The sequence below is a fragment of the Loxodonta africana genome, chromosome 1 (genome assembly GCF_030014295.1).
Source record: "Loxodonta africana isolate mLoxAfr1 chromosome 1, mLoxAfr1.hap2, whole genome shotgun sequence".
Classification (NCBI taxonomy): Eukaryota; Metazoa; Chordata; class Mammalia; order Proboscidea; family Elephantidae; genus Loxodonta; species Loxodonta africana.
The window spans coordinates 76291175-76303715 of NC_087342.1; the positions used below are offsets into that span (position 1 = coordinate 76291175).

Genomic DNA, 12541 nt, shown 5'->3' on the forward strand with positions numbered 1-12541 from the left:
TCCCAAGAATGCCAGAGATTCAACAAATGAGCCATTCCCTTTCTCTTCCAAGAAGACTAAAAACACAAGAGTTTATGGGCCTTGTGGGAATTCTGTGGACACTCTTTATCACCTTCTCAGGTAAAGAAACATTATCGAAGTGCATCAGAGTGTGAAAAGAAGGCTAATAGAGCCTCCAGTGCAGCACAACTCTGTGGGTACTGGGCCTGGTTCTCTGCTTTCCACAGAGCTCTAAGACCTAGATTCTTATCCCACACCACTCTAAGTCATGCCTCTCCATAAATAAAAGCTTGTCCAGAATGGAGAGAAATTGTTAGCCTGAGAAGCCTCCAGTTGGTTCCAAAATGAGCATGTCTGGATCCTTTCCCTTCTTCAAATGTTAAATATGAATGAATACAAGCTCCCACATCTTGTTTGAAATTTGAGCTCCACTATTTGAATTTCTTCTCTTTTATAGTGTTCATTTGTGATATTGTATTTTTGTCATGATTGTTGCATTAAAAATTGCCCCCCAAACCAGGGAGATAAAACAATAACATTGGTTTGTTCAAAAATCTGTAAGTTGGCAGACCTAGAGGGTGTGGAGAGGTTAGCTCATCTGGGCCCCTTTCAGGTACGGTGGCTTGAGAGATGGGCCTAAAATCACCTGAATTCTTCTTCATTCATAAGTCTGTTTGAGGGACCAGTTGAATCTGTCTGAGGTCTGAATAAAACATTTTATGATTATGCACTTGGTTTCATTTTTAGACCCTAGTTTCTGACAATGTCATGGGTCTGCTATTTTCCCAGAAACCTTTTCTTATGTGGCATTGTTTGTCATCTGGAGGGGCTGGAAATGAGAAGGTTTTATTTTTTAATATACAGAAAGTCATGGTTCTTTTATACTTAACAGTTCACCCATTTCATCTTAAAAAAACCAAACCAAACCCAGTGCCCTCGAGTCGATTCCAACTCATAGCTTTACCTTAGGCAGCTAGAAAACACCAGGGGTCACCTTCAACACATTGCCTGGAAATATCCTTAGCTAAATCACCCAGTTCATTGGGTATAATTTTTACCTTCTGTATTACCACAACAACAGTGTTGTTAAACTTTCTTTTTCACTAGATAACAAGGGGCCCCTTTACTTCTGCTTCTACTAATAATTTCCTCATTCTCCTAACTAGGCAGCAGATAGAAATTGTCTTCCCATTTCGGGGACCTTTTCATTAACATTCTCCTGAAGGTCTTACCAGTTTCCAACTGCTGCCCAGTTCCAAAGCCATATGCTTTAGGGTTAGTTACAGCAGTATCTCATTTTCAGGTCAAAAAAAAGTCTCCATATAAATATAGATATATACACACACATACATACTGGTGGCATAGTCGTTAAGTGCTTTGGCTACTAACCAAAGGGTCGGCAGTTTGAATCCACCAGGCGCTCCTTGGAAACTCTAAGGCCCAGTTCCACTCTGTCCTATAGAATTGCTGTGAGTTGGGATCGACTCAAGGGCACTGGATTTGTTTTCTTTTTTTTGGTAGTAATAGGGAACCCAAGGTTGAGAAGGGAGAGTGTTGACATGTTCTAGGGTTTTTGAACAATGTCATAAAACAATATGTCCCGATGTGTCTGTCAGGTTTTCGTACTGTGGGGTCTTGTGTGTTGCTGTGAAGCTAGAAGCTATGTCTCCAGTATTCAGATACCAGCAGGAACACCCATGCAGGACAGGTTTCAACTGAGCTTCCAGACTAAGACAGGCTAGGAAGAAGGACCCGGAAGTCTAATTCTGAAAAGATTAGCCAGTGAAAACCTTATGAATAGCAGCAGAACATTGTCTGATATACCGCTGGAAGATGAGCCCCCCAGGGTGGAAGGCACTCAAAAGATGACTGGGGAAGAGCTCCCACCTCAAAGTAGAGTCGACCTTAATGATGTAGGTGGACTAAAGCTTTCGGGACCCTCATTTGCTGATGTGGCGTGGCTCAAAATGAGAAGATACAGCTGAAAACATCCATTAATAATCCGAACATGGAGTGTACGAAGTATGAATCTAGGAAAATTGGAAATCTTCAAAAATGAAACGGAACGCATAAACATCAATATCCTAGGCATTAGTGAGCTGAAATGGGCTGGTATTGGCCATTTGGAATCGGACAATCATATAGTCTCCTATGCTGGGAATGACAACTTGAAGAGGAATGGTGTTGCATTCATTGTCCAAAAGAATGTTTCAAGATCTATCCTGAAGTACAACCCTGTCAGTGATAGGATAATATCCATACGCCTACAAAGAAGGCCAGTTAATTCGACTATTATTCAAATTTACGCACCAACCACTAGAGCCAAAGATGAATAGAAGATTTTTATCAGCTGCTGCAGTCTGAAATTGATCAAATATGCAATCAGGATGCATTCATAATTACTGGCGATTAGAAAGTGAAAGTTGGACACAAAGAAGAAGGATCAGTAGCTGGAAAATATGGCCTTGGGGATAGAAACAATGCCAGAGATCAAACGATAGAATTTTGCAAGACCAATGACTTTTTCATTGCAACTACCTTATTTCACCAACGTAAACGGTGACTATACACATGGACCTCACCAGATGGAACACACAGAAATCAAATTGAGTATATCTGTGGAAAGAGACAATGGAAAAGCTCAATATCATCAGTCAGAACAAGGCCAGGGGACGACTGTGGAACAGACCATCAATTGCTCATATGCAAGTTCAAGCTGAAACTGAAGAAAATCAGAACAAGTCCACAAGAGCCAAAATATGACCTTGAGTATATCCCACCAGAATTTAGAGACCATCTGAAGAACAGATTTGGCGCATTGAACACTAGTGACCGAAGACCAGACGAATTGTGGAATGACATCAAGGACATCATACATGAGGAAAGGAAAGCAAGAGGTCGTTGAAAAGAAAGAAAAGACCAAGGTGAATGTCAGAGGTGACTCTGACACTTGCTCTCAAACATCAAGCAGCTAAAGCAAAAGGAAGAATTGGTGAAGTAAAAGAACTAAACAGGAGATTACAAAGGGCGTCTCGAGAAGACAAAGCAAAGTATTATAATCACATGTGCTTAGAGCTGGAGATGGAAAACCAAAAGGGAAGAACATGCTCGGCGTTTCTCAAGCTGAAAGAACTGAAGAAAAAATTCAAGTTCCCGATTTCCAATAGTGAAGGATTCCATGGGGAAAATATTAAACGACCCAGAAAGGATGAAAAGAAGATGGAAGGAATACACAGTGTCATTATACCAAAAAGAATTAATTAGTCAATGTTCAACCATTTCAAGAGGTGGCATATGATCAGGAACTGATGGTACTGCAGGAAGAAGTCCAAGCTGCTTTGATGGCATTGGAGAAAAACAAGGCTCCAGGAATTGATGGAATATCAATTGAGATGTTTCAACAAACAGATGTAGCGCTGGAGGTGCTCACTCGCCTATGCCAAGAAATATGGAAGGCAGCTTTCTGGCCAACTGACTAGAAAAGATCCATATTTATCCCTATTCCCAAGAAAGGCGATCCAACCGAATGTGGAAATTATAGAACAATATCATTAATACCACACGCAAGGAAAATTTTGCTGAAGATCATTCAAAAACAGCTGCAGCAGTATATCGACAGGGAACTGTCAGAAATTCAGGTCGGTTTCAGAAGAGGACGTGGAACCAGGGATATCATTGCTGATGTCAGAGGGATCCTGGCTGAAAGTAGAAAATACCAGAAGGATGTTTACCTGTGTTTTATTGACTATGCAAAGGCATTCGACTATGTGGATCATAACAAACTATGGATAACATTGCGAAGAATGGGAATTCCAGAACACTTAATTGTGCTCATGAGGAACCTTTACATAGATCAAGAGGCAGTTGTTAGGACAGTACAAGGGGATACTGATTGGTTTAAATTCAGGAAAGGTGTGCGTCAGGGTTGTGTTCTTTCACGATACCTATTCAATCTGTTTTGGTTTATTTAATCTGTATGCTGAACAAATAATATGAGAAGCTGGACTACATGGAGAAGAATGGGGCATCAGGATTAGAGGAAGACTCATTAACAACCTATGTTATGCAGAGGACACAACCTTGCTTTCTGAAAGTGAAGTGGACTTGAAGCACTTACCAATGAAGATCAAAGACCAGAGCCTTCAGTATGGATTACACCTCAACATAAAGAAAACAAAAATCCTCACAAATGGTCCAATGAGCAACATCACGATAAACGGAGAAAAGATTGAAGTCATCAAGGATTTCATTTTACTTGGATCCACAATCAACAGCCATGGAAGCAGCAGTCAAGAAATCAAAAGATGCGTTGCATTGGGTAAACCAGCTGCAAGGGACCTCTTTAAAGTTTTGAAAAGCAAAGATGTCACCTTGAAGACTAAGGTGCACCTGACCCAAGCCATGGCATTTTCAATAGCACCATATGCATGTGAAAGCTGAACAATGAATAAGGAATACCAAAAAAGAATTGACGCCTTTGAATTGCGGTGTTGGCAAAGAATATTGAATGTACCATGGACTGCCAAAAGAATGAACAAATCTGTACCATGGACTTCCAAAAGAACGAACAAATCTGTCTTAGAAGAAGTAGAACCAGAATGCTGCTTAGAAGCAAGGGTGGCGGGACTGCATCTTACATACTTTGGACATGTTGTCAGGAGGGATCAGTTCCTGGAGAAGGACCTCATGCTTGGCAGAGTACAGGGTCAGCGGAAAAGAGTAATACCCCCAACTAGGTGGATTGACACAGTGGCTGCAACAATGAGATCGAGCATAGCAAGGTTTGTAAGGATGGCTCAGGACTCGGCAGTGTTTTGTCCTGTTGTTCATAGGGTCGCTACGAGTCGGAACGACTCAATGGCACCTAACAACAACAACAGTGCTGAGTATGGATTTATTTTCTCTCAGCCCCAAATCATCCTTTTCCCTGCCTTGTGAAAATAAATCTGAGCCTTTAAAGTAGTTTTCCTTTGCTTCCTAGCCCTGAGGATTTGCCTGGAGAGAATGTTGGCTAGGTATTGCAGGAGGAAGAGGGCTTCTCTTCCTGGTGTCCAGGTGTTGCCTGACCTGTGGCTTCCCCAGTGCTCTTGCCTCTTGCATGGCTTTCTCCTGCATCAGGCGCCGCAGGGCTTCAAATTTCTTCCGAAAGACTCTGAAAACATTCCAGAATTCTCTAGTTCAGGTCTTTTTGTTTGTCAACTGTTTGGTTTGAGTTGCCAGAGATGCCTCTTTCTTTGCTATGCTTTGCTGTGAGATCTGTACAGAGTTGCTAGGCCCTTGGCAGGAGTATTCCGGGCTGGGCCTCTCTGAGGTAAAAAGGGTTGCGTTACGGACGGTGGGAAGAGAGTAAAGGTCAAGAAACGGAGAGTGATGGCCTAGAACTTGGGTTGGGGGCGGGGTGGCGGGATGGGGCGAGGCAGATAGGAGGAGCTGGTTAAGAGCATGAGGAGAGTTAAGCCGGCAAGAGTAAGAAGAAACCTCTGCTGTTGTGGGCTCCAAGGTTCAACTTTTAAGGAATCCTAAGAGGAAATCGACTCGACCGCACTAGGTTTCTTTTTTTGGAACGGGAACAAAACGAGATACTGTCAGAAGTGGGATTTGAACCCACGCCTCCCTTTGGAGACCAGAAACCCCACGCGCGGGAAGCGGAAGCTTGAGTCTGGCGCCTTAGACCACTCGGCCATCCTGACAATCGTGTAGCTTTCTTGCAGGATGGGAAACATAAAAAAATGACTGAAAACTGGTTGGTTCGCAAAAGAGAAAAAGATTATTTCTAAAAAGAGAAAAGCAGGAAAAAATACGTTTTACATAGAACCTGGAACTTGCCCTGGACAACAGAATTAATACAATCCTAAACCGGAGGCCACGCCTCGCACCCCACGTCACCTTCTCCCAATGACCCCAGCCCCGCCTCGCTCGAGCCTGCCCCTGAAGACCACGACTTACAGAATCGGCTTTAAGGAGTAGAGGACTCGGGATGCAGATTTTATCCGCGCGGGGTTGAAACGGTCTTTCAGCAGCTTTCTGCGATGCCCACAGTATCTGTCGCCCACATTTTATTTTAAGGAGTTATATTAGTGGAGATCGGGCCCATGCTCTGGACTTACATATCCGTGTTCAATCCTGTTTTCGGCATTTTTACTTTTTCTGCAAGGGTACACAGGCGACTTTAGCGTCTTCCACACTCCTCCAGTTTCCTTCCCTCCGCACGCTTCCCTTCCACCCCAACCTCTTTTTCCCTTTCTTGTCTTCTCTGGTTGCCCTTTTCTTTCTCTCTCTCACATAGTATACCCCTCTTCTATTCTTTCTGCCGGCCGTGAAAGAAAGGATGTCAGATGAAAGTCAGGACGTGTTTAAAAAGAAGAAGAAGAAGAAGAAAAAAAAATCATCGCCGTCGAGTCGTTTCCGACTCATAACGACCTTATAGAACAGAGGAGAACTGCCTCATAGGGTTTCCAAGGAGCACCTGGTGCGTTTGAACTGGTGACCTTTTGGATAGTAGCCATTGCACTTAACCACTATACCACCCGGGTTTCCAGGATGTGTGTATAGGATACATAATAAGAGAAGTATGAGACCATAGACAACAACAACAAAAAGATCTTTGTCTTGGTGTCAAATCTCTACATAGATGATAGACAGATAGATAGGCAGACAGACAGACAGATAGGTAATAGATGATAGATATATTCCTACAGGTTTGTTTAAGGTAAGAGGCATTCATTCCCTGTTCACTTTCCATCCTATCTGACAGTAACTTTTTATTAGGTAGGTCCCTAATTGATAACTTTAGAGACTTCATTATCTGTGGAAGGTAATCCAAGTATTGTATGTAGGGATTTGAAAACAACTAATGAAAGATCCTAATTTCTGTCCCCAACGATCAGGGATAAGTTGTTTTATTTTGTTTCTTTCTGCTTTCCTCCCTACCCTAGCTCTCATGTGAAGACCCAAAATACTGTTTTGAAGGCAATGTAAATAGTAGAAAATGTGAGTTCTTGAATTAGATGTAAGTGTACTTGCATTTATGCTTTATTACTTTAAAAAGTATGATGTTTTATATTACTTTGACCTTCTGGGGACTGTTCCTTCAACTTTTAAGTTAAGGCAACCAAGTCGGAATGAATAGAGAAAAGGATTCGGAACAAAAGCAAGATGATACATTTTTAAAAATAAACCTAACCATGCCAATAGGTGAGGAGTGGTGTATTCCATAAGGCAAAAAACACTTAATGTTTGAGGTTATCATTTCTACTGGCCAAAATGGTACCACAACTGATCAAAATTGTTTGCATTGATGCAGACAAGTCATTCCCATTTATCTCAGGGCCATCACAAGTTGGTTTGGAGAGAGAACAAGTTATGTTTCCTAACTTGGAGCAGTAACCGTTCGTTTCTTACATTCCTTAGGTCAGTCCCTTTATCATCTTAATGAGCTGATAGATGACCTAGGAATCTGCTGAAAATGCAGGTTTTTATTTAGTATATACAGTACACCTAAGAATCTCCTAGAGCTTTTGTTAAAACACAGATTTCTGGACGTGATCCCCAGAGATACTGATTTAGTAGGTCTAGAGTATGTTCCAAGAACATTGCATTTTTAGTGGGCTCCTGGGTGCTGCTGATACTACTGGTGAATGGACCACGCTTTGAGTAACACTGCTCTAAACCAATACTTCTCACACTGTAATGTGCATAGGAACTGGCCTCAATATTTTGCTAAAACGCAGATTCTCTTTCAGTAGATGTGAGTGTGTCTGAAGATTCTGTGCTTCTAACCATCTCCCTGGTGCTGTAGATATTGCTGATACAGTGACCAGACTTGCAGTAGAAAGCTCCCAATGATCCCCAAATATTGCTGTACATTGGAATCCCCAGCAGATCTTTTAAAAACTCTGATTCCTGAGTGGCATCCCTAGGAATTAAATCATATTGTCTGTGGGTGGGAGCCAGCAAACCGTTATTTTATAAATATCCTTAGGTGATTCCAATGTGCAAAGTTTGGGAAGCATAGCTCTAGGCCATTTCTTTGTCATTGGTATTCTGATTATGCTACTAGCGTGCTTACAGTCTTTATTGTATGTAAGAAAATAAAATCTATTTTTATAGGGCAAAAATCCGACCATTAGCATAGATCGTGTTTAACACCATCCACCATGTAACAAGAGTAAAGTAATTTTGTGTTTCTTCTCCACGCTATGCAGTCACCACAGAATACCAAAATCTACTGTGAGAATGATATGTTTTACATCTTAGGAAATTATGGATATTTGCTTGGCACCTTCCATTGTTCTAATTTATTAAATCATCTGTTATTCGTATGTGAGAAACAAAACATACAGTCTTGGCCAAAAAAAAAAAATATATATGTATATATGTTAAGAAGTGAAGTTATTATAGACTAATTAACATAAATTATCTAAATATATTAGTAATTAAAATCTGTTGGCATCCATTATGTGCTGAATTTTGGAAAATCTTGATAATGTAAAAGTGGAAACAAAAGTTTGTTTCATTACTCTTTTAGGTCAAATTTATTTTTATTTTTTTTTTATTGTACTTTGAATGAAGGTTTACAAAACAAACTAGTTTCTCATCAAAAGGTTAGTACACACAATGTTGTATGACATTGGTTAATACCACGACATGTCAACACTCTCCCTTCTAAACACTGGGTTCCCAATTACCAGCTTTCCCATTCCCTCCTGCCTTCCAGTCCCTGCCCCAGGACTGGGGAGCCTCTTTAGACTTGTTTTGTTCCATGGGCCTTCAATCATTAGCTGAAGGGTGAACCTCAGGAGTGGCCTCATTACTGAGCTGAAAGGGTATCCGGGGGCCATACTCTCAGAGTTTCTCCATTCTCTGTCAGCCTAGCAAGTCTGGTCTTGCTTCTTGAGCTAGAATTTTGTTCTACATTTTTCTCCAGCTCTGTTAGGGGCCTTCTGTTGTGATCCCTGCCAGAGCAGTCAGTGGTGGTAGCCAGGCACCATCTAGATGTACTGGACTCAATCTGATGGAGGCCATGTTAGATGCGGTCCCTTAGTCCTTGGGACTAATCTTTCCCTTGTATCTTTAGTATTCTTCATTATTCCTTGCCCCCAAAGGGGTGAGATCAGTGGAGTATCCTAGGTGGCCGCTCACAGGCTTTTAAGACCCTAGATGCTACTCAGCAAAGTAGAACGTAGAACACGTTCTTTGTAAAGAATGTTATGCCAATTGAGCTAGATGCTCCCCATGACCATGGTCCCCACAGCCTTTGGCCCAGGGATTTGGATCTTCAGGGAGTTTGGATGTGTCTATGGAACTACCATAAGCTTTGCTTGTACAGGTTGTGCTGGCTTCCCCAGTATGCTATGCTGTCTTACAGGTTGCTGTCTTACAGGTTGCCCAAGTTACCACTTATCCCATCCCCAACCCTCCTCTCCCCCATAACCATCAAAGACTGTTTCTTTTTCTATAGAAACCTGTTCATGAGTTTTTATAGTAGTGGTCTCATACAATATTTGTCCTTTTGTGATTGACTCATTTCACTCAACATAATGCCCTCCAGATTCATCCATGTCATCCATGTTATGAGATGCTTCACAGAATCATCACGGTTCTTTATCATTGTGTAACACTGCATTGTGTGTATGTACCAGAGTTTGTCCATTCATCTGTTAATGGGCATCTAGGCTGATTCTATCTTTTTACTATTGTGAAGAATGCTGCAGTAAACATGAGTGTGCATATGTCTATTTGTGTGACAAGTCTTATTTCTCTACGATATATTCCTAAGAGTTGGATTGATGGATCATATGGTATTTCTATTTCTAGCTTTCTAAGGAAGCGTCATCACATTTTCCAAAATGTTTGTATCGTTTTCTATTCCCACCAGTAATGCATGAGTTTGGATATCCCTACAGCTTCTCCAACATTTGTTATTTCCTGTTTTATTGGTTTGTGCCAATAATGGTGGGGTGAGAAGGTATCACATTGTGGTTTGCATTTGCATTTCTCTAAAAAAAAAAAAAAATTTTTTTTTTTTTTTAATGGCTAGAGATCATGAGCATTTCGTCATCTGTCTGTTGGCTCTTTGAATGTCTTCTTTGGTGAAGCATCTGTTCATTTCCTTTGTCCATTTTTTAATTGGCTTATTTGTCTTTTTGTTGTAGAGGTGCTGGATTTTCTTGTAGATTTTCAAGAATAAACCTTTGTCTGATTTGTAATAGCCAAAAATTTTTCCTAGTCTGTAGGTTCTTTTTTTACTCTTTTGATGAAGTCTTTTGATGAGCATAAGTGTTTAATTTCTAGAAGATTCCAGTTATCTCACTTATCCTCTGGAGCTCGTGTGTTGTTGATTGTGGTTTGTATCCTCTTAATGCCATGTATTAGGGCCTCTAGTGTTGATCCTGTTTTTTCTTCTATGAACTTTAGACTTTTGGGCTTTATATTTAGGTCTTTGATCCATTTTGAGTTAGTTTTTGTATATGGTGTGAGGTATAGGTCTCTTTTCATTGTTTTTGCAGATGAACTTCCATATTTTCCAGTACTATTTGCTAAAAAGACTGTCTTTTCCCCATTTGATGGGCTTTGGGCCATAGGTGACCATAGGTGGATGGATTTACATCTGCGTGCTCAATTCTGTTCCATTGGTCAATGTATCTGTCCTTGTAGCTGTTTCAGCTGTTTTGACTACCACAGCTGTATATTAGGTTCTGAGATCAGGTCGTGGGAGTCCTCCTACTTCATTCTTCTTCTTCAAGAGTGCTTTACTTATTCAGGGCTTCTTCCCTTTCCATATAAAGTTAATGATATGTTTTTCCATCTCTTTAAAGAATGTTGTTGATATTTGGATCGATATTACATTGTATCTGTAAATCACTTTGGGTAAAGTTGTCATTTTTACAATGTCGAGTCTACCTATCCATGAGCGTGGTATGTTTTTCTGTTTATGTAGATCTCTTTTGGTTTCTTGCAGTAGTGTTTTATAGTTTTCTTTGTATAAGTCTTGTATATCCCTGGTTAGATATATTCCCAAGTATCTGGGGGAGGGGGATATTATAAATGGTATTGTTTTCTGGGTTTCATCGTTCTCTTTATTGGTGTATAGGAATCCAAATGATTCTTGTATACTCCTACTCTGCTGAACCTTTCTATTACTTCCGGTAGTTTTCCTGTGGAGCCTTTTGGGTTTTCTATGTATAGTATCATATCACCCGCAAATAGGAGTGGTTTAACTTCTTCATTACTAATTTGGATGCCCTTTATTTCTGTTTCTTGCCTTATTGCTCTAACTAGGACTTTCAACACAATGTTAAGTAGGAGTGGTGATTAAGGGCATCCTTTTGGGTGAAACTTTAAAAGCCTCTGACGACTCCTGATATTAATACAATTACATTTTTTAATATAGCTATTGGCTTTTAAAAGTTGGGCTAATTCAATACTAAGATAATAATGCATTTATTGATTTAAATATCTTTTAAAAATAGTTGTTCAACACTGAATTTCTATGTCACTGGAAAGTAAGCTCTTGAAAGGAAGATTTCTTTTTTCAAACTCACAATAATGGAACCAGGAAGATTTAACCAGTTCAAAGGAAAATCCAAAGAACAGAGATGTTTACAGATGAGGACTATTGAAGCAAAGGTGAGAATGGACACAAAGTTAACCTCTTCCACAGTAAAGCAACCAAACCAGGAGGACAGAAACTATTGGTAAACAGAACACAGTTTACACATCTATAAAAGACGAGAACTATTTTGTATTGCTATCAGTTTTTTCATATTTACACAGTTGGACATTGAATCAGAATAGGTAGATAACCCAGAGGGGTATCTTCTAGACAATGCATCATTTTCCACTGACCCAGGACTTCTTATCCTACAGTGCTAATTTTTTTATGTTTTTTTAGTTATTTTATTTATTTATTTTTTATTGTGTTTAATGTGAAAGTTTACAGTGCAAATTAGCTTCTTATTCAAAAATTTATACACATTGTTTTGTGACATTGGTTGAAGTTCTAGCAATATGTCAGCACTCTCCCTTTTTCAATTTACACCCAGGGTTCCCCATGTCCATTCCTCCAGATCTCCTGTCACCTCCTGCCTTCTCATCTTTGCTTTTGGGTAGGTGTTGCTCATTAGGTCTCCTATACTTCATTGAACTGAGAAGCACGTTCCTCACATGTATTCTTGATTGTTCTATAGGCCTGTCTGATCTTTGGCTAAAAGGTGGATTTAGGGAGTGGCTTTAGTTCTGTCTTAGCAGGGTGTCAGAGGGCCATAGTTTCAGGGGTGCTCATTAAATCTTTGTTCATTAAAAAACAATTACCATTGTAAAAGACAAAAAAGGTCCTGGTGCCAATAAAATGTTTGCTTTCTAACATCTAATTTCACGAACATTAACTGTTTTTTTCTCCTTTATAGAGTAGTTTTATCTTTTTATGCCTGAGCTTGGACAGAATTGTTTCTGGTTATTGGAAAACCAAATACATGCTAGATGGTATAATTTAAAAAGGCAAAATTAGAAAAGTGTTAGCCTTCATCTCTTTCCACATACC

The 12541-nt window shown here is 40.1% G+C and overlaps 1 non-coding gene across 1 annotated transcript; it reads right to left on the reverse strand.

Moving 5' to 3' along the window:
* Positions 1 to 5583: 5583 nt before the first annotated feature.
* TRNAL-CAA (transfer RNA leucine (anticodon CAA)) lies at positions 5584 to 5690 on the reverse strand. The gene is made up of 2 exons: positions 5653 to 5690; positions 5584 to 5629 (listed from the first exon to the last, which is right to left on the reverse strand). It is a non-coding gene; the product is annotated as a tRNA-Leu (tRNA).
* Positions 5691 to 12541: the final 6851 nt, after the last annotated feature.